This window comes from Scyliorhinus torazame, chromosome 5 (assembly GCF_047496885.1).
Source record: "Scyliorhinus torazame isolate Kashiwa2021f chromosome 5, sScyTor2.1, whole genome shotgun sequence".
In the NCBI taxonomy this organism is placed as follows: domain Eukaryota; kingdom Metazoa; phylum Chordata; class Chondrichthyes; order Carcharhiniformes; family Scyliorhinidae; genus Scyliorhinus; species Scyliorhinus torazame.
Genome location: NC_092711.1, coordinates 190,071,682 through 190,095,491, shown reverse-complemented (window position 1 = coordinate 190,095,491; position 23,810 = coordinate 190,071,682). Strand labels below are relative to the sequence as shown.

Here is a 23,810-nt window from a genome sequence, read left to right as displayed (position 1 = left end):
AATAAGTGGGGCTTGTTCAAGGATCAGCTACTGCGTGTTCTTGATAAGTATGTACCGGTCAGGCAGGGAGGAAGGCGTCGAGCGAGGGAACCGTGGATTACCAAGGAAGTGGAATCTCTTGTTAAGAGGAAGAAGGAGGCCTATGTGAAGATGAGGTGTGAAGTTTCAGTTGGGGTGATGGATAGTTACAAGGTAGCGAGGAAGGATCTAAAGAGAGAGCTAAGACGAGCAAGGAGGGGACATGAGAAGTATTTGGCAGGAAGGATCAAGGAAAACCCAAAAGCTTTCTATAGTTATGTCAGGAATAAGCGAATGACTAGGGAAAGAGTAGGACCAGTCAAGGACAGGGATGGGAAATTGTGTGTATAGTCTGAAGAGATAGGCGAGATACTAAATGAATATTTTTCATCAGTATTCACTCAGGAAAAAGATAATGTTGTGGAGGAGAATGCTGAGCCCCAGGCTAATAGAATAGATGGCATTGAGTTACGTAGGGAAGAGGTGTTGGCAATTCTGGACAGGCTTAAAATAGATAAGTCCCCGGGACCTGATGGGATTTATCCTAGGATTCTCTGGGAGGCCAGGGAAGAGATTGCTGGACCTTTGGCTTTGATTTTTATGTCATCATTGGCTACAGGAATAGTGCCAGAGGACTGGAGGACAGCAAATGTGGTCCCTTTGTTCAAAAAGGGGAGCAGAGACAACCCCGGCAACTATAGACCGGTGAGCCTCACGTCTGTAGTGGGTAAAGTCTTGGAGGGGATTATAAGAGACAAGATTTATAATCATCTAGATAGGAATAATATGATCAGGGATAGTCAGCATGGCTTTGTGAAGGGTAGGTCATGCCTCACAAACATTATTGAGTTCTTTGAGAAGGTGACTGAACAGGTAGATGAGGGTAGAGCAGTTGATGTGGTGTATATGGATTTCAGCAAAGCGTTTGATAAGGTTCCCCACGGTAGGCTATTGCAGAAAATACGGAGGCTGGGGATTGAGGGTGATTTAGAGATGTGGATCAGAAATTGGCAAGCTGAAAGAAGACAGAGGGTGGTGGTTGATGGGAAATGTTCAGAATGGAGTACAGTCACAAGTGGAGTACCACAAGGATCTGTTCTGGGGCCGTTGCTGTTTGTCATTTTTATCAATGACCTAGAGGAAGGCGCAGAAGGGTGGGTGAGTAAATTTGCAGACGATACTAAAGTCGGTGGTGTTGTCGATAGTGTGGAAGGATGTAGCAGGTTACAGAGGGATATAGATAAGCTGCAGAGCTGGGCTGAGAGGTGGCAAATGGAGTTTAATGTAGAGAAGTGTGAGGTGATTCACTTTGGAAGGAATAACAGGAATGCGGAATATTTGGTAAAGTTCTTGAAAGTGTGGATGAGCAGAGGGATCTAGGTGTCCATGTACATAGATCCCTGAAAGCTGCCACCCAGGTTGATAGGGTTGTGAAGAAGGCCTATGGAGTGTTGGCCTTTATTGGTAGAGGGATTGAGTTCCGGAGTCGGGAGGTCATGTTGCAGCTGGACAGAACTCTGGTACGGCCGCATTTGGAGTATTGCGTACAGTTCTGGTCACTGCATTATAGGAAGGACGTGGAGGCTTTGGAGCGGGTGCAGTGGAGATTTACCAGGATGTTGCCTGGTATGGAGGGAAAATCTTATGAGGAAAGGCTGATGGACTTGAGGTTGTTTTCGTTGGAGAGAAGAAGGTTAAGAGGAGACTTAATAGAGGCATACAAAATGACCAGGGGGTTGGATAGGGTGGACAGTGAGAGCCTTCTCCCGCGGATGGAAATGGCTGGCACGAGGGGACATAACTTTAAACTGAGGGGTAATAGATATAGGACAGAGGTCAGAGGTAGGTTCTTTACGCAAAGAGTAGTGAGGCCGTGGAATGCCCTACCTGCTACAGTAGTGAACTCGCCAACATTGAGGGCATTTAAAAGTTTATTGGATAAACATATGGATGATAATGGCATAGTGTAGGTTAGATGGCTTTTGTTTCGGTGCAACATCGTGGGCCGAAGGGCCTGTACTGCGCTGTATTGTTCTATGTTCTAGAGCATGATCCGTAATCACGATTGCTGGGTACTCCGACATCCTAACCCAGCCAATAGCGCCTTCCCCACCTTCACCCCAATCCTCAAATACACCTTGTTTACCGAAGAGAATACCCAATACTCCAGTCCCCTTTGGTGTAATAAAATCCACGGGACCGCTCCTCCCTTCTCCCTCATGAGTCCAACCAACGCCTTCACCCCAACTGGGCCAGGGAGCGCGTTTGAAATCTGTCCACCTTCGGTTCCAACACCATCTCCCCCACCCCGCCCCAGCAGTATCAGCTCATCGGTATCCAAATACGGGATGGCATCCAGCACCCTTTTCACAAATCCCAGATCACCCGACTTGGGCCATATACGCAGTGCCACCAACCTACCTCTAACTATCACATGCCTGCCCCGCTGATCTTTCATTCAACGCAATTGCAGAGATCGCAAATAGATTATCCAATCGTTCGAGCAGGTTCATTTATCAATTTCCTTTTATTCGTTCATGGGATATGAGTGTCGTTGGCTGCACCAGCATTTGTTGCTCTATTTGCCTACTTTATGGGCAGCACGCTAGCACACCTGGATAGCACTGTGGCTTCACAACGCCAAGGTCCCAGGTTCGATTCCCCGCTGGGTCACTGTGAAGTGAAGGCTTAAGTGGGTCGGTGCAGACTTGATGGGCCGAATGTCCTCCTTCTGCACTGTATGTTCCATGTACTATATTGTCCTTGAACTGGATGGTTTGCTTAGGCCATTTCAGAAGGCAGTTAAGAGTGAACCACATTGCTGTGGATCTGGTGTCACATGCAGGCTAGGCCAGGCGAGATAAGGAGGACAGATCTCCATCACCAAAGGGCATTAGTCAATCTGATGGATTTTTACGCCAATCAACAATGGTTTCATGACTTTCAATTCCATATTTTGTTATTGGATTCAAATTCCGTCAACTGCCCTGATAGGATTCGAACCTGGATCCCCAGATAATTACCCTTGGTCGCCGGATTACAAGACCAACGACAATACCACAGCTCCAATGCCTCCCGTAAATTGCATGGTGTTGTCCATATTTTACCGAATGTGTTTGCAAATTCATTGATGCTCTTAATTCACTAACATGTGTCAATCTATTATTTCAAACGTTCAATTCAATTTCCATATTTAATTTGCTAATATAGTTCCTGTGAAGGACAACGATTTCAGCGGAAACAGTTTTTCATCATGACATTGGCATGGTCCACCTCTGAGTTCAGTTCTCCATTGTCCCCAGGGTCGACGAACCAGTTTCCCTCATTGAACCTGATGAATTATTTTCATCATAATTCAAATTAAATAAATGAATTTATCGAACAGACAGAACGAAGGGAAAACAATGAACAAAATATTACTTTTGATAATGTTTTCTTCAACAATTTATTCGTATCTTCATGATTTAAAAATGAATCTGCAGGACATTTGCTGTTAATATGAAATACAGACTAGAAATGTGATTTTAAGTTTCAGACATACCAAAGACTGATCTCACGGTTTTGCTCGGCAGTTCACTTTGTATACATGTCACTCCGTCAGCCACAAAGTTCTTCCAAGCACTAAACTTGGCCAGATAGAATTACAGTTCTTTTGAAGCTCAGAAAAAGCCATCGGTCCTTATCTGATCTACACACGGTCTTCACGAACATCGCACAACCCTGTTAGGCATCCAACAAAACACCTTATGATCTGTAACAGCCCTGTTCACCGTGAGCGCTTCTGGTCAATCTCTTTCTTTTACAATAACTGAAGCATCGACAATTTCCTTAAATTACTTTATTCACGCTACCAGATGATATAAACATATTCCTTCTGTCTGTCTGCACCGCGAGACTGGGCTATTCGAGGTCGGATGGTTTGGTCTTTTATCTGTATCAACTAGCTTCAATATTGTTCTCTGTTTTATTTCTAACTTTAAGGTCAGGCAGCGTCCGATCCTTTTGTGATCAAGCATTCATTCAAAATAGTAAGGAATTGAAAGTGTATGGAATAGAGAAAGAAAATGCAGGATAGGATTATAACTGCAAGTGGCAAAAGCGTGTTTGGAGGTTTAAAGAGATCGGAAGGTCCCATTTGACAATTTGTTCAACTGTTGTAACAATGGGAAAACGCAAATATTACAGTAGAATCGATTAAATTCTGAGTTGGAGTCGGCAAAGTGAGGTTCAGACATTTATATATCACACGTGCAACTGCATTTGGCTTTTTTCGGATAGTTTGGTACAGCAAGAGATGTTGCAGCTGTTGAATGGCCATGTAAGAAAGGAACCAGAATGAGGGTTTGCGGGAGTGAAGAGTAACGATTATGCAAATTGAGCAAGTTGTTCATTAGAAAACAAACCTGGAAGGGTGATGCGGCAGCTGTTCTAAGGTAGATAAGATTACTGCTTTAAGATACATCATATAGATTAAGATTAATTAGTGCTGCCTAGAACAGTTGGAACCGATGTCAATCTCACTTCAAAAGGCATAAATTGGAAACCAATCTAACAAACATCACTGAGTGGTCGCTCAATGGAGCAGTCTATCTTTTGATACAATGAAAACAGTTAACATGGATTCTTACAATGCAAATTGAACATATTTCATTCAAAACAAAATTCCTCCAATACATTATGAAATGAATGTGAGGATACTTTCTGGTAAATTGTATGGGGGTAACAGGCGCATTTGATCCTCTCTCTCCTCACCATTTAGAAAATTGGAGCTCCATCGCTCCATCTCTGGGTATATCGTAAACTAATTGACAGTGATTGCTGCGGTGAGAAAGCACGTCCACTGTCATTGCACCTTTTTACCTACCAGCATAGTAGAAATAAATCTGGACTTTTGTGCATATTCGATGGTGAAAAAAATATTCTCATTCAGTTTAACACGTTTATGTGCTGCCCTGTGGTTGGGTGCCCATAGTAAGATTGATGTTATTATGTTCTCTGAAACTGGCCGTGTGGTACTAATTCTCGTAGAAGGCGAGTTAGCAATCCCTCAGTGCCTCTGTTCAGTGACAACGGGACAATGCTGTCGTGCAGTTTTATCAGCGAATAACAATATGTACAAAGCCCACATTTACATTTAAGAGGCTAAACAGTCTCAACATCTAAACTGCACGCAGCAGAGATTATGAGGGCCCTTTACAAAGCATTTTACTCCATAAGCATTAATAATCGTAGAAAGGACTTATACTTCAGACTTATGTATTTAAATCTCTGGGATCTTGAGGGTGATGAAAATCTACTAGGCCTGAGTAATCACGGGAAAAATAATTGAATATTGACTGCTTTTTTCAAATCAGAATTTGGAAAAATCTGACTTCTTTCAAATCTGAATTTTGAGCGGGGCAGCTACTCTTATATATTGTTACATCGTCACAGTGCATCGTGATCTCAAATCGAGTGACTATATCGATGGAGGCGAGCGCTGCAATGGAAAACGAGCAATAGATCCAAGATGATGCATAATTCCTGTTTGATTTTTCTATGTTTTATTCTATTATTATTCTATGATTATTATTTATATTTTAGTTGCATTACTTAAATAATTTAAAAATTAAACTAAATGGGTACTTTAGCCCATTTTTAAAATTCACCCTGAACTTTCTCTGGGTTCCTGCGTAAATAAATGGGTTGATACAAGAACTCAAAAGCTGGAGCATAAATCCGCTTTCCTCCACAATAAAATTTGATTTATTGTAATTTGAACCAGAGAAGTAAGTAAGGCGGGCAATTCGAACATACAAAAATGTTATAAAATATAGCGCGTATAATAGTATAAAACAGCCCGAGATTGTGAAGAGTAAAACAATGGACTTCCTTCTGCTCTCCATCTCAGGGTCACTCTGATTCTCGCTATTGCTCGTGGAGCGGAGTCTCCTCCGGACTCGACTGGCTGCCAATATATGTGTGACGGTCAAAACATTGAGTAGTAATATCAAAATGACAGGGAGACAGGGGTTTAAAATCCGATGAAGCCAGTCGTATGCGGCCCATGCAGGTGACTCATAAAATGATGCTTTCACGCTGCAGAACCAGGGTGTATTGCCAATCATGTACAAAGGTTCATATATGAAATACAGTAACGAGATTGTTAAACAGCTCACTGTGCAAACGATTCCTATCACCCACTTCGCCCTTTTCTCGGTGCAGTATTTTATTTTCGCCTTCTGACAACAGATGGCGACAAAACGATCGAATGTGAAAACGACCGTTAACCACACAGAACTATCTATGGCTGCATAAATCAACGTAGAACGGAGACTGCATACTGGCGTAATTGAGAGGAAACTGAGTGGAAAATAAATACCAGCAATCCGGTTCAGTATGACAGCGGTGATAATGACCAGCATATCTGTCACCGCCATGGATACCAGGTAGTGAGTGACACATTTGGAGAGACCGCATCTTCCTCTAGACAGGATGACAATCACTGCAAAGTTGGCTGTAACAGAGATAGAGAAATAGAGAAAGGCTGAAAATGTGTTTATGAGTTGTAGATTCTAGGTGTGTTTCTCAGGGAAATGGTTGGTACTGTGCCCTGCAAACTAATTTGTTTCGAAGAATGCTGTCTGAAATTTACAGATTTGCATTTCAATTTCCGCTTGGAAATTATTTCTCAACTCTTCGACACAGCAACTTTCAAAAATAATTACACAGATTATACAAAAAACATGCCCATATCTTGAAATTTAGAAAAAAACAGTATAATGGAGGGCGGAAACACTTTGAACCAACTTCGGAATCATAATGCACAAATATATAGCAGGCATAATAGGAGTGTGTGTAATACAAAAATCAACAATAAATGTAAACTAAAGACAGCAAGAACATAACTGCATTTCAAACTGACTATATTCCACCGGGAGCTACATGCCCACTCATTCGTTGAATTTTGTAAATCATAGAATCATAGAATCATAGTAGTTTACAGCATGGAAACAGGCCCTTCGGCCCAACCAGTCCATGCCGCCCAGTTTTTACCATTAAGCTAGTCCCAGTTGCCCGCACTTGGCCCCTAACCCTCTATACCCATCTTACCCATGTAACTATCTAAATGCTTTTTAAAAGACACAATTGTACCCGCCTCTACTACTACCTCTGGCAGCACATTCCAGACACTCACTACCCTCTGAGTGAAGAAATTGCCCCTCTGGGCCCTTCTGAATCTCTCCCCTCTCACCTTAAACCTATGCCCTCTAGTTTTAGACTCCCCTACCTTTGGGAAAAGATGTTGACTATCTGCCTTATCTATGCCCCTCATTATTTTATAGACCTCTATAAGTTCACCCCTAAGCCTCCTACGCTCCAGGGAAAAAAGTCCCAGTCTATCCAGCCTCTCCTTATAAGTCAAACCATCAAGTCCCGGTAACATCCTAGTAAATCTTTTCTGCACTCTTTCTAGTTTAATAATATCCTTTCTATAATAGAGTGACCAGAACTGCACACAGTATTCCAAGTGTGGCCATACCAATGTCTTGTACAACTTCAACAAGACGTCCCAACCCTGTATTCAATGTTCTGACCAATGAAACCAAGCATGCCGAATGCCTTCTTCACCACCCTGTCCACCTGCGACTCCACCTTCAAGGAGCTATGAACCTGTACTCCTAGATCTCTTTGTTCTATAACTCTCCCCAACGCCATACCATTAACTGAGTAGGTCCTGGCCTGATTCGATCTGCCAAAATGCATCACCTCACATTTATCTAAATTAAACTCCATCTGCCATTCGTCGGCCCACTGGCCTAATTGATCAAGATCCCGTTGCAATCCTAGATAACCTTCTTCACTATCCACTGTGCCACCAATCTTGGTGTCAGCTGCAAACTTACGAACCATGCCTCCTAAATTCTCATCCAAATCATTAATATAAATCACAAATAATAGTGGACCCAGCACCGATCCCTGAGGCACACCACTGGTCACAGGCCTCCAGTTTGAAAAACAACCCTCTACAACCACCCTCTGTCTTCTGTCGTCCAGCCAATTTTGAATCCAATTGGCAACCTCACCCTGATTCCCGTGAGCTTTAACCTTCTGCAACAACCTACCATGCGGTACCTTGTCAAAGGCTTTGCTAAAGTCCATGTAGACACCGTCTACTGCACTGCCCTCATCTACCTTCTTGGTCACCCCCTCAAAAAACTCAATCAAATTTGTGAGACATGATTTTCCACGCACAAAGCCATGTTGACTGCCCCGAATCAGTCCTCTCTAAATGCCTGTAGATACCTTCTAGCAACTTACCTACTACAGACGTTAGGCTCACCGGTCTGTAGTTCCCAGGTTTTCCCTGCGGCACTTCTTAAACAAGGGCACAACATTCGCTACTCTCCAATCTTCAGGCACCTCACCTGTGGCTGCTGATGATTCAAATATCTCTGTTATGGGACCCGCAATTTCCTCCCTAGCCTCCCACAACATCCTGGGATACATTTCATCAGGTCCCGGGGATTTATCTACCTTGATGCGCTTTAAGACTTCCAGCACCTCCTCCTCTGTAATATGCACACTTCTCAAGACATCACTATTTATTTCCCTTAGTTTCCTAACATCCATGATTTCTCCACCGTGAATACCGATGAGAAATATTCATTCAGGATCTCACCCAACTCTTGTGGCTCTGCACATAGATGTCCTTGTTGATCCTTAAGAGGCCCTACTCTGTCCCTAGTTACTCTTTTTCCCTTTATGTATCTGTAGAAGCTCTTTGGATTCTCCTTTGTATTATTTGCCAAAGCAATTTCATGTCCCCTTTTTGCCCTCCTGATTTCCCTCTTAACTCTATTTCGACAATCTCTATACTCTTCAAGGGATCCACTTGATCCCAGTTGTTTATGTACGTCATATGCCTCCTTCTTCTTTTTGACCAGAGTCTCAATATCTCGAGTCATCCAGGGTTCCCTACTTCTACCAGCCTTGCCCTTCACTCTAAAGGGAAGGTGCTTACCCTGAACCCTGGTTAACACATTTTTAAAAGCCTCCCATTTACCAGTCGTCCCTTTGCCTGCCAACAGTCTCCCCCAATCTACCTCTGAAAGTTCCTGTCTGATACCATCAAAATTGGCCTTGCCCCAATTAAGAATTTTAACTCTTGGGCCAGACCTATCATTCTCCATAGCTATCTTAAAACTAATGGAGTTATGGTCACTTGTCCCAAAGTGATCCCTCACTAACACTTCTGTCACTTGCCCTTCCTTATTTCCCAAGACGAGGTCAAGTTTTGCCCCCTCTCTAGTCGGTCCATCCACATACTGAATAAGAAATTCCTCCTGAATACACTCAACAAATTTCCCTCCATCTAAACCCCTAATGCTATGGCTGTCCCAGTCAATGTTGGGAAAGTTAAAGTCCCCTACTATTACCACCCTATTTTTCTTGCAGCTATCTGTAATCACTTACATATTTGCTCCTCAATTTCCCGCTGACTATTTGGGGGCCTGTAGTACAGTCCTATCAAGGTGATCTCTCCCTTCTTATTTTTCAGTTCCACCCATATAGACTCAGTGGGCCAACCCTCGGATATATCCCCTCGAAGTACTGCCGTGATGTTCTCCCTAATCAAAAACGCCACTCCCCCTCCTCTCTTACCTCCTGTTCTATCCTTTCTATAGCATCTGTACCCCTGAACATTGAGCTGCCAGTCCTGCCCCTCCCTTAGCTATGTTTCAGTCATAGCTATAATATCCCAGTCCCATGTGCCCATCCATGCCCTGAGTTCATCCACTTTGCCCGTCAGGCCCCTTGCATTGAAATAAATGCAGTTTAATGTAGACTTTCCTTGCTCTCTGCCCTGCTTTCTCTGGTCATGCTTTACACACTCTCCCTTCCTGCCTTTTGTTTCCATCCCCACTGACTTCCTACATCGGTTCCCATCCCCCTGCCACATTAGTTTAAACCCTCCCCAACTGCACTAGCAAACACACCCCCGAGAACATTGGTTCCAGTCCCACTCAGATGCAGACCATCCGATTTGTACAGGTCCCACCTCCCCAGAACCGGTTCCAATGTCCCGGGAATTTGAAACCCTCCATCTTGCACCATCTCTCAAGCCACGTATTCATCCTAGCTATCCTGTCATTCCTACTCTGACTATCACGTGGCACTGGTAGCAATCCTGAGATTACTACCTTTGAGGTCCTACTTTTTAGTTTAACTCCTAACTCCCTAAATTCAGCTTGTAGGACCTCATCCCGTTTTTTACCTATATCGTTGGTGCCTATATGCACCACGACAGCTGGCTGTTCACCCTCTCCCTCCAGAATGCCCTGCAGCCGCTCCGAGACACTTTTGGAAATGGATTCACTTTTGGAAAATTCGACGGCTAACCGGTTGAACAACATTCTGAAACAGAGAGATGCAAACGGTCAAATAGCGTTTTTTGTATTTTGGGGGATTTGGGCGTGTATGAGCTCGTAATGCTCATTTCAATGTCTTTGCTATGCGTCAAATTGGATATTCCGTTTTGATCTCTGGACCAGTGTTGTCAGATGATCAGGTCCCTCCCACGAAGCAGCAATTCTGTTCTCCGGATCTATAGCCGTCCTAATTGTTAAATTGCATTTAACTTAAACTTTGTTCTGACAGACAGGATGGACAACAGCAACTTTCTGGCCTCAATCTGGAGAGCACGGTGAAGGCTGGGACATGGTCTAGTACTAGAAGCGGAAAGAAAATCTGTGGGCCAACATTAGTCACGGCAGAAATATCAGGAGCAACGAATGTGGAAGGCAATAGCCAAGCTGAACCATTGAACGTTATAACCTGTAATTTGGTGAGTTTAGACTAAATACAGATTCATTCACCAAAGTAACCATGTATTGTATTACGTCTATTTGTGTTAAATGCCTCATAATGACCTCTAATTATATCAAATTGTGAATTAGACATGAAAAATGTCAATCCTTGAATCATTCGTGGAATTAGTCACTATCATAAAATGATGTTTTATGTATTATAATTATCACTTAGTAACAGTGCAAATTATACAGTAGAACTGCATATATACCGGGGCAACAGTGTGACTATTGACGGAATGGAACTGCGTCGTCAAAACAACAACCAAGCTACATTTACGCAATAAAAATAGGAGAGTGCTAATTCAATCACAACGTCTATAACACAATACATTTAAACGTTGGTAACAGTGTGATAATTCAAGCACAGACGCAATGTCAATAACAGAACAGAACTTCTAATAACTGAAAATTAATCCGAAATTACATTGACAATCACATATTATCATTTTTTGCACAGTGATTGCAATATCATTGTCCAACCACAATAATGCTGACAATTGGACAGGAGATTTGCAATGACATAACGTTAACATGGCGAAATTTTAGCCACAGCAGCAGCGTAAATAACTTAACAGAGCAACATTTGCACTGTGAAAGCTGTGTGATAATTCATTCAGCGTAGCGGTGTGAATAACGCAATGACACTTGCACAACGAAAGGGTGCAGGTAAATCTCAATGGAGCGAGAGTTTAGCGTTTAAACGGAGAGATATTAACTAAATGCTTCAAAAGTTCTAAGTTGAACTGAAAATAGTAATGCCAATACGGAGTTGAATTCAAACCGATAACGCAGAAAATGAAGCTATGAAAGAGATGTCATTAATGGGAGACAATTGTCCAGAAAATATGTTAGGATAAATAATTAATACTTTTAAAATGGACATCACATCCTGCAAATGGTCATATGTGAAAACAATTGAAGAAAATAAATCATTTCGTTTAATAGGATAAATGATCTGGCCGAAGGAGAGATGTCGGCATCGTAGAACAGCAATTCTGGTACATAATTCAGGGATTTTCCTCCTCACAATATGTTACCTGAGACCCCGACAACTGCAATGACTGGATAGTAAACGGCAAACAGCAGACCATTAGGTATTCCGTGCATTTCTACCAGTAGCTCTGAACGCGTTCTGCATTAGAATCAAAGATTGTGACATTTATACCTTACATCTGTTCCCATGAGATAAGTAGACGGCCGATTCGAAACTAACGTAAACAAACAGATTAATACACCTGCGCTGGGGTTGAACTTAATGATCGAGATGTGTTTTTTTTCAGAGCACTCCCACTGCAGTAAAATGAAATACACGAAGATCACAATACATTTCTGAATTCAATGTGGAATGGTGCCGTTCAGCTCCACTCTTTTCAATATCGAACACTCTTGCTCACGACGAGTACATTCAGTGTTGATTGATAGAATCCGTAATGTTCAGTGTGCTCCGGTCCAGTTGGCGGCAAGTTCAAAAATATCAAAGATCATAGAATTTACAATGCAGAAGGAGGCCATTCAGCCCATCGAGTCTGCGCTGGACCTTGGAAAGAGCACCCGACTTAAGCCCCACGACTCCACCCTATCCCATTATCCCCGTAACCAACCTAACCTTTCTTTGGACACTAAGGGCAATTTAGAATGGCCAATCTGCCTAACCTGCCCATCTTTTGACTGTGGGAGGAAACAGGAGCACCCGGAAGAAACCCACGCACACACCGGGAGAACGTGCAGACTCCACACAAACCGTGACACAAGTTGGAAATCGAACCTGGGACCCTGGAGCTGTGAAGCAACTGTGATAACCACTATGCTACCGTGCTGCCCCCAAATATATCTATTAATTGGAGGTAGTTTCAGGGAGCACTGCAATATTTAGTATGGACGAATGAAGGCCTGTATCGGAAGTTCAGTGTGGCCATGACTATATTTCAATGTGGACTCCAGCACTTCATCTCGTGCACACGCTCAAATCAGCACCATTACTGCCAGGTGACATTTCCTCGATCAAAAGGGTAATGATATTTGACCAGTTTTTAGAACCCAGCTGATCTTATATCTTAGGTCATTCCAAATCCCAGAAACAAAACATTGAATGTCGGTTCCTAATGCATGTTTTTGCAATTGATATAATACGAGGACAGAAGAATAGGCAGGTAGATCAGGGGTCCCGCTCAGAAATCAGTACTCTATTTTGGAAACTGATGAGGGCGTTGGTACCTCAGAGGGGTGCATTCAGTACCAAGTATCAGGCACCACAAGCGCTTTGACTGTACAGGGAAGGAGGGAGAAGAAAGGAAGAAATGCGAAGAATATGGGCTATTAGTCAGGGAGCAGCCAGGCGCTTCTGGGGCCAAAGAAGTGACTCCAGGATGGGGCCAAGATCATGGATGTCACGGAACGGCTGCAGGCCATCCTAAAGGGGGAGGGTGAAAAGTCAGAGATCGTGCTACATGTTGGTACCAATGATATAACCAGAAAGCAGGAACAGGTCATTTATCAGGAATTCAGGGAGCGTGGCAGAAACTCAAAAAGCAGCATCTCTAAGGTTGTAATCTCTGGATTACTCCTAGTACCACGTGCTAGTGGGTAAGTAAAAAGGAAAATAGGGCAGACGAATGCTTGAATCAAGAATTGGTGCAGGAGGGAGGGTTGTAGATCATTGGGTCACATGAGCCGTCCCTGGGGAGGATGGGACATATACAAGAGGGACAGTCTGCACCTGAACCACTTTGGAACCAACATCCTTGCAGGTAGGTTGTTATTACTGTTGGGAGGAGTTTAAATTAGTTTCTAATGGGGATTGGACACAGATTATTAGTAAAATAGCGACACATGATGTTATATTAAAGGAAGCAAGACCGAGTGAGTTGAACGATGTTGAATTCCAAGAAAATAAGACAAGGCTGGATCGCCTTTTCTTTAATGCTAGAAGTGTAATGCGTAAGACTGCTAAAGATTGACAAATGGAATTGTGACATTGTTGCCATCACAGCGATATGAGTCAGGGTATGACTGGCAATTTCACATTCCGGCCGACAGGATATTTAGGCGAGTCAGAAGAGGGAGAAAAAGGGAGTTGTTTTCACTATTTATAGGGAATCAATTACTGCAATGAGGAAAGATGATATCTTGGAACGGTGTTCAAACGAGGTATTATGGGCAGAACGTAGGAAAAGAAAGGGGCAGCCACACTACCGGGAGTGTATTATGGACCTCCAAGGAGTCAGTGTGAAGTAAAAGAGCAGATATGTAGCCACTTTATTGGGGCGTGGCTGAATTATAGTTGCGTCAATATTCTAGGGGATTTCAACTTCCCCAACATAAATTGGGACAGTCATAGTGTAAAGTGTTTCGAAGGGACGAATTTTTTGAAATGTATTCAGGGGTGTTTTTGTACCAGTAAATAGAAGGCCCAACAAGAGATGAAGCATTGCTGGATCTGGTTCCGTGGAACGAAGCCGGGCAAATATTTAATGTGGCAGTGGAGCAGCATTTTATTGATAACTACGGTGGCGACAAGATGGTACGGTTCAAGTGTGTTATGGACAAGGAAAAAGATGACCTGCAAAATACGTGAATGGTTTGGGGCAAGGTAGATTTTACTAAAATAAGGCAGGATCTGATTAAAGAAGACAGGAAAGTGCTCTTTGCGGGAAAGGCTATGTCGGAGCAGCGGAGGACATTCAAATAGAAAATAGCGAGAGTGCAGGTCCAACGTGTTCCGAAATGGGGGAAATATAGGTGCAATAAATTCAGGGAACCCTGGATGTCTAGGAAAATACAGGACTGTATAACGAGAAATAGAAAGGATTTTAGCAAACGTTTTTGAAAACTTACCACTATTCTTAGAATTCCCCCTGTACCAAAGAGGGCCGACATTTTAAATGGTGATCAGGGATTCTCACTCCCCGACTTCGATGCAAGCTTCAGTGGGTGCTATTCAGGTCAAACTATATTTTGAAGTTATCCCCCGGTATAACCCATACCTTCACCCAAGATTTCATCTACTTACCACTTAGTAGCATCGATCCTGGGTCCCGCATTGCTAAGTAAGTAAAGTAGACTAATAACCACTGTTTCAGGTTAAAACTTTGAAGTTATTTTATTATTATACATTTTCTTTCTCTTTTTAAAAGATGCAATCACTGTCTTTACAGAAAAGTAAAAAGATCTTGCTTCTGGATCCTTCTGGTTGGTTGAAGGGACCTTCAGGCCCAACTTGACAATCAATCTTCTTTTTACAAATCTGCTCTTCTTTAGATGTATTCGCTGGTTAGCTCAGTTGCTGTGTCCTATCTTTCCCATGTACAGGGCTGTGAGAGCTATCTCTGAGCTGACTCTGCCTACCTTTTAAATTCTAGTCTTCCTTAGATGTACTTAGCTATTTTAGCTCGGCTGCTCTGCCCTGTCTCTTTCCCATGACCGAGCTGACTGTAATCTGTCTCTGCCTCTCTCTCTCTCCCTCTGAGTTCTGCTTCTGGTTCTGGTTCTGCTTCTGCCTGCTATCCCCTTTCTTCGGGTTTATATTCTCTTTCTAACAATTAAGTGATTATGACGTTATTGTAAAGTAACTCTTATTTTCTTTGATTGTAAAAAGTATCTTTGATCTAAACCTTTTAATCCAACTAAGTATGCATTTTGACATGACTTCATCTCATAGATCTGATTACATTGTTACCTTTGTGATGTTCAAAATGGACATAGACATAGACATAGAATTTACAGTGCAGAAGGAGGCCATTCGGCCCATCGAGACTGCACCGGCTCTTGGAAAGAGCACCCTTCCCAAGGTCAACACCTCCACCCGATCCCCATAACCCAGTAACCGCACCCAACACTAAGGGCAATTTTGGTCACTAAGGGCAATTTATCACGGCCAATCCACCTAACCTGCACATCTTCGGACTGCTTTGGTTTCAAGAGGTGTTACTTTTAATTCCTGTCATTTCTATAGTTTTATTTTCCAATTGTGTCCTCAGCTTAATTTTAAGTTTGATTTTGTCTTTGAATTATGTTTCTCGTAGACTGATAGTCTCCAGTTTTGTTTAATTTACCTGGTATTAGCAAATCTTCACACCTAGAATTCTTACCAAATTCAACTGAACCTCATCCATTCTTTTCCAGATCCTTACTAAGATAGTTACTTTCAATGAAGGTGTGAGCCATTGTTTATGGCTTCATTCAAAATCCTGTTTGTCTTGTTTGCTAAATCTGCTTGACCAAGGCTATCTGCATTTTGCAATCCTTCCCTGGCAGCTGCAGTTAACCCTTTGTGGGATCTTTCCCTGTATCCTCTACTGTTTCTCTCAGACCAGATATTGCCAGACTTCCATGTTTCAAATGACACATCTTTCCATATTTTCAATAACACCCCGTCTTGACATTTGAAACATTGCTGTATCCTTTGGTCAATTATCCCCCCCCCCCCCATCTAATTGTACTGACTAACATTTATCCCCGATCTTTCTCATTTGTATGTACATGTTTTGTGATTTTAAATTGTGCACCAAAATCAATTCGTAAATGTATCCATAATCACAGATCAGGGTTTTTCCCCCGTTCTTTCCTCAAGTCCAATTACCGCGAACCATAGCCGCAGCCGCTCAGGAAGGTAACACAATAGCTATGTTCCTCTACCTCCAAAGCATTTTACTTCCTTGGGGTAGCAGCACCGTAGAAGCTTCCTCATGTCCCTTATAAACAGCACACAACTCAGTCCATCAGTAACCAAAAAGGTATTTTGTCCATCATTGGCTGTTAAGTGTCCCATTTTTCTGTCATCCAAATTGCTTTCAGTTTCTCATTGGAATGGTAAATTGTGATATCATGTACCACCCCCTGATTCCCTCGCTTCATTAATTTAAAAGGTTCAATCGACCCTGCTTCTATCCCCAACTTCTCCCACATTAATGTCTAACATTGTCCTGAACCATGTATGTCTGCCAACCCCTGGTGTACATGAGAGAATATCTTTCTGACAAACCTCCTTCAAAAATCCCTTTCATCTGTTATAATTTCCCTTACAACATTTGCAATACAATATGCCGAGAGTATTCACAAAACCACATCGAACTATCACTATTTCCAAATAAAATCTCCCTATTGTTAAATACACAGTTAAAAATAAAATTAAGTCTTATCTTAACACATTACTCATCTAACCCCACAAATAGACCGTGTGTTACAACTTTACGTATTTCGTACTGCTATCACAATTTCAATACTAAAAATAAAGTACAATATCGACACATCCCTTCTAGGCTTTGGAACCAATAGTCATTATATACTAAATATTGCGTGTAAATAACATCAATATTATTTGTGATGTTCTATGCAGTCAAATCAAGAAAACACACTAAACTACCACTATTCCCCCTCGATTAAAACATTCACACAGTTTAGAAATGCTGATCAAGTTCTTGAACGGCACACATACCCCCATTATCATAACATAACAGTCCCTACAATTTACATGACATTTCCTCCTGAATAACTATTACAACTCTTCAATGCTGCATTGGTAATTATTTTCCCACCGTGGCATCAAGCTACAAAAATTCTTAAACTTTTATCATTTTTCATATTGGGGTTCCTCGTCAGTCGCTGCTGTCTGCCGAGACCCTTAATAACTCCATCGCGTAGTACATACCCCGTGGAGACCACAGATCATCCATCAGCTGATGTCCAATTAGAGATGTCTGACCGGAGGTTTCACTGTTCAGTAATAATTTGATATTTTGATTTGTTTCTAACCCGTAAAGTTTTCCTACGGGCTCTTGTCATTTAATTTCCTCAAATATGTAGCCAATTGTATCATTAGTTCTCTCCCCCCCCCCCCCCCCCCCCCCAATACTGTCGAAAACATTATTTTCTGAGTGCAGTTCTCTTCCTTCTTGTGAACTGGTTTGTCTGTTAGTTATTTTTTCCATCTGAAAAATCAAATAAACTGGTCAAGGGTGGAGAGGGCCCTATTCTTTAATTTGTACTTTCTATCTTCGTTTGGATTCCAGATGTGCCCTCTCCAGAAATGCCCATAATATGGAAAATCGATGCTTTCAGTGTGACTCTAAACTTCATTATGTTTTCAGCTGTCCAACACGTTTTAATAGAGTGCGTGAAGCTGCACATGACACGAGAGAATCGGAAGAGAAAAGGGATAGTGGCCAGAAAGAAGGCATTGTCCTATTAACGAGAAGTTTTACTTCGGTAATGGGAGTGTTGGTTGCAGAGTTCTTCAATTGTGCTGTATTGGACAGTACCTGCACATCTACTGTGTGTGGAATTGACTGGTTATAATGTTACCTGGACTCTTTAAATACTGAAAATCGTAACAAGGTTAAAGCAACAAGGTTAAGGAAGTTTCACAAGTTTTATGTTTGCGGATGAGAACAAGGTTAAGCGATCACTGTACCTGCAAAAGAGGGAAAAAATAATGACGCAGATGTTTATGAACTTGGGCATTTATGTTGGAATTTCGACTGATTGAAACATTTAGAGATTTTTCTGATCGCTTCAGTCAATTTGAAGTGTGATTTGACTAAATCTTCTCACCTTCACCAGAGTGACGGCTGTGCTGTAGAGAATACTCAGGAAGAACAGGCTGATGAATGTCGAAGTGGTTGAGCCGATGTTGCCGTTATCGTCCTCATTGTTTTAAATCCAGATGCGTCTGTAGAATCTACAGGATTTAACCGAGGACATACAATCGGATAAATGTAAAATCCATAACGCCCTTTCATTTTATTTATATATTCTACTGCATATTCCTCACGATATTGATTTGTTATTTTATTTAATTTCCAATGCACATATTTTATTAAATTGCTAACTCCAGGCATTCTCTGTCTGTTACGAACTCGACAGCTATTTTACCTTTCCATTCCTCATTCTGTCCCTATCATTGAAATTGAAATTTTCCTATTTGGAAGATCATTTTGATTTAATTTCAGACGATCTATCGCTGTATAATTATGTTGGGTATTGTGAGAGATTCACTAACTCATAACAATTATTTTAAGGACAAGTACTCATAACTAATAATATGTGTATTTGTAAGATAACTGATGTGAATTTGCATCGTGTTGTTTTTATCTGTGATGGAAATGTTTGACAATATATTAACATAAATTAATTTCCAAGTAACAACACTGCTTCAGTATGTTTCTAGAATCTGGATGTTTAATAGAGGATATGTGAATTAAAAAGCACATGCTAATTGTACTTTCGTCGATAGCCTGTCGTTTGTGTTTGTTTCAATGTTTGTAAATGTGAGGTTATGCCCTTTGGAAGGGGTAATTTAGGCATAGACTATTTTCTAAATGGGGAGATGCTTAGGAAATCAGAAGCACAGAGGGACTTGGGAGTCCTTGTTCACGATTCTCTTAAGGTTAACGTGCAGATTCAGTTGGCAGTTAGGAAGGCAAATGCAATGTTAGCATTCATGTCAAAAGGACTAGAATACAAGACCAGGTATGTACTTCTGAAGCTGTATAAGGCTCTGATCAGACCCCATTTGGAGTATTGTGAGCAGTTTTGGGCCCCGTATCTAAGGAAAGATGTGCTCGCCTTTGAAAGGGTCCAGAAGAGGTGCACAAGAACGATCCCTGGAATGGAGAGCTTGTCGTATGAGGAACAGTTGAGGACCACAACTTTTCACAATATGCATTAATGATCTGGAAGAAGGAACTGAGTGGACAAGGAGAGGATACTTCCACTTGTGGGAAAAAGTATAAGCAGAGGACACAATCTCAGACTAAAGGGACGATCATTTAAGACAGAGATGAGGGGGATTTCCTTCAGCCAGAGGGTTGTGAATCCGTGGAACTCATTGCCGCCGAAAGCTTTGGAGGCCACATCACTGCGTGTCTTTAAGACAGAGAGAGTTAGGTTCTTGATTAATAAGGGGATCAAGGACTCTAGGGAGAAGGTAGGATAATGGGGATGAGAAAAATATCAGACATGATTGAATGGCGGTGCAGTGTCGATGGGTCGAGTGGCCTAATTCATCTTCTATGTCTTATGGTATTATGATCTGAAGGTGCAGCAAGACATCAATAATAATACACTTTATTGTCACAAGTAGACTTACATGAAGTTACTGTGAAAAGCCCCTAGTCGCCACATTCCGGCGCCTGTTCAAGTACACAGAGGGAGAATTCAGAATGTCTAAATTGCCTAATAGCACACCGCTCAGCATTTGTGGGAGGAAACCAGACCGTCCGGAGGAAACACACGCAGACACGGCGAGAAATTGCAGACCCTGCACAGATAGTGACGCAAGCCGGGAATTGAACCTGGGACCTTGGCGCAGTGAAGCCATAGTGCTAACCACTATGCTACCGCATTAGGAAGGCTAATGGAATGTTAGCTTTTATCGCAAGAGGATCTCAGTATAGGAGTCGCGAGGGCTTCATACAATTGTGTAGGAGCTTGGTTAGACCACACCTGGAGAACGGTGTGCAGCTCTGGCTTCGTTACCTCAGAAAGGACATTATTGCCATGGGGGGAGTGCAACAAACCTTTTCTGCGGATGGCGGGAGTGTCTTATGAAGAGAGATTGGGAATCTAGACCTGTACTCCCCGGAGCTTTGAAGACTTGCAGGTGATTTGATTGAAACGTACGAAACACTCAAATGAATAGACAGGGTAGATGCAGGTGAGACCTTTCCATTGGATGTGGAGTCTAGAACCGGGGACACTATATTAAAAAGTGGGATGTCTCTTAGGACTTAGTAGAGGAGAAATATCTTTCCTCAGAAGCTTCTCAATCTTTGGAGTTCTGGACTGCAGAGGGCTGTGTAAGATCTGTCATTGAATATGTTTGAAACAGAGATAGATAGATTGTTTGATTAACAATAACGTAAAGGGTGTAATTGAAAATATGGAAAGATATGTCATTTGAAAATGGAAGTCTGGCAACATCTGATCTAAGAAACATGAGGGAATGTAGGGAAAATCCCACGAAGGGTTAGCAGCAGCTTCAGGAGAGGATTGTAAAATGCATATAGCTTTTGTCAAACAGGCTTAGCAAACAAAACAAGCAGGTCATTGAAGACACAACCGAGTGAATTCTAGTATACAGCTGAAAGCAATGTTTCACACCTCTTTTTTGAAGTTAGGTAAGCAGATGGAACAGAATGGATGAAGTTTTCAGTTGCATTAGGTGACAAATGTTGAAATGTGAAGCAAGTCTTTTAACTCACAACCGATTGCATTTTTAGCATAAAGCTAAAAGCAATATTTCACACCTTCATTAAAGTAAGCAGATGGAAAATAATGGATGAGGTTTTCAGTTGAATTAGGTGACAAATGTATAGGTGTGAAGTTCTGCTGACACCAGGTGAATATGTGAAGCTGGAGACAACGTGTCTACGAGAACACAAATTAGACCCAAATCAAAATCAAAATTATGAGCTGGGGACACAATTTGATAATAGTAAAACAATAGAAATGACAGGAATCAAACGTCACACCACTTTGAAATCAAAGCATTTTTGAATATCACAAAGGATACAATGTAATCAGAAATCTATGAGATGAGGTCATGCTCAAAATGATTACTTAGTCGTGTTAGAAAAATTTAGATTAAAGGTACCTTTTACAATCAGAAGTAAAATAAAGTTACTTTATAGTAATGTCATAAAACGTAATAACGGCTCGTGGGGGATATAAAACCTAAGAAAGGGGACAACCAGCAGAGTTAGCTCGGTCATGGGAAAGATAGAGCATAGCAACCGAGCAGAACAGTGAATCCATCTGAGAAAGACCAAAAGCTAAAGAAGAGAGAGAGCCAGCTCTCATAGCTCGGTACATGGGAAAGATACAGCACAGCAACCGAGCAGAACAGTGAATCCATCTGAGGAAGACCAAACGCTAAAAAAAGTGATTGTCAAGGTGCACCTGAGGATTTCTTCAACCAACCATGAGAATCCAGTAGCAAGATCTTTTTACTTTTCTGTAAAGACAGTGATTGCATCTTTTAAAATCAAAAAATATAATAATAAAATAACTTAAACGTTTTAACCTGAAACAGTGCTTATTACAAAGTCTACTTTATTTAATTAGCAATGCGGGACCCAGGATCGATGCTCCTAAGTGGTAAGTAGATAAAATTCTTCTATGAAGGTATGGGTTATACCGGGGGATAACTTGAAAATATAGTTTCACCTGAATAGCACCCACCTCAGCCTACATAGGAGTCAGGGAGTGAGAATCCCTGTTCATCATTTAGAATATCGACCCTTTTTGGTATAGGGGGAATTCTAAGTAGAGTGGTGAGTTTTTAACTTCAAGGCTAAGGGGGATACTGTGTGTAAAAAGTATTGAAGCTTCCGGTCAGCCATGATCTTACTGAATGGCAGGGCATGCTCGACGAACGGAGTGGCCTACTCCTATGTCTACATTCATATGTTCCCTGCTGGTAACGCACAATCCGGGCCATTTACACAGATGTGTGCAATGATTGTGCTGAGGTTTGTACAGAAGACATTAACGCGCGTCCAAACACCTCCAAGACGAGTTCAGTTTTCTCCGCTGAAGACATAACTTAATAGAAAGGTTCTGGCCCACAAGGAAAACACAGCGAAGTTATCGCTCACGTGAAACGTGATTTCGTGTCTCTTTGAGACTGTGCACGATAGGGGAGGAAAACGTGGAGTGGCAGCATTGCCGATGTAGGAGTAATGCAGAGACCCTACGGTTATCTCCGGCCCTCCGACATCTGGGGGAATTCGAAATCAATGCAAATCTGGAATTAAAAGTTTAATCATGGCCATGGAACCATTGGTTTAAAATTCGATGTGGTTCACTGATGCCCTCTAGCAGAAGGGAATCTGCCGCCATCAGCTTGTAGGCGGACATGTGATGCTGTTGGTTCTGAAATGGTCTAGAAATCCAGACAGTTGTATCAAACCGCTATAAATCCTCAATGGAATGAAACCTTTAGCGGACAGTGCTTTTCCTGAGGCCGGCGTGGCAGGGTTTCCCACATTGAGGGGGGGGGGGGGGGGGGCGCTGTCGCAGTGGAGAGGGTTGAGAGCGGGGATTTATTTTTGTCTTCTCTTGGTAGTCCGAGTTTAGCAGTACAACAGTTCCCCGCATTCAGCGACTCCTTTTGCTTCTTCTAACTATTGTTGCAACACATTAAGGACCATCCGAAGTTTGTGAATTGAACTTTCAGGAGGTTTTCCTTGCAATCAGTCTCCAGCAAGTTGCTGAAGAGTGGGAACGGAGCAATATACCCAGGGTACCCTTGGTAACCCCCCCCCCCCCCCCCCCCCAGATACGTTTATCTTTAGCTCGGGAGTTACGATCATGATACGCCCTTTAGGGACGGAAACCTGCCACCATCATCTGCTCTGACCTGAATGTGATACACACACGCAGGAATTTGATTGACTCTTACCTGCCATCTGAAATGGCTAAGCAAGCAATTAAGTTGTAACCAACCGCAACAAAGACACTAAAAAGGGATCTGACCCGAAAAAGAGGCCTGCATCGACCTAGGCACGAGAATCGACAACACCAGCACTGTTGACAATTTTCTAACATCTGCGAGTTTGGCAGCAGCACTGTTCATTCCCCTGGCACTGTGGTAGGCGGTGATAGAAACCACGAGAGCGTCATTTAATCTCAGCCTCACCTGCCTGTCGATAATGAATCTATCCAGGATTGTAGATATAGCAATGACTACAGCACAGCTTTTGTGGAGACGAAGCCCCATCTGCAATTTGAGGAAACCCTCCATCGTGTTATGTGGCCTTTTAACGGTGTTCGACAGCTTTGATTTCGCACAGATCTAGCAACTCAAGTCTGGGAAGCCATGAGGATTTGTGGATCATTAGCATAAGCAGAACTCTGCTCAAGCACAATCTATAACTGGCATATTCGAACGCCTCTATTATCACCAAATCAGGGGATCAATTCTGGTTCACTAAAGAGTGC

At 42.2% G+C, this 23,810-nt stretch overlaps 1 pseudogene; it reads left to right on the top strand.

Moving 5' to 3' along the window:
* The window catches only part of LOC140418091 (putative divalent cation/proton antiporter TMEM165), a 181,587-nt pseudogene that overhangs the window by 13,781 nt on the left and 143,996 nt on the right, over nucleotides 1–23,810 (top strand).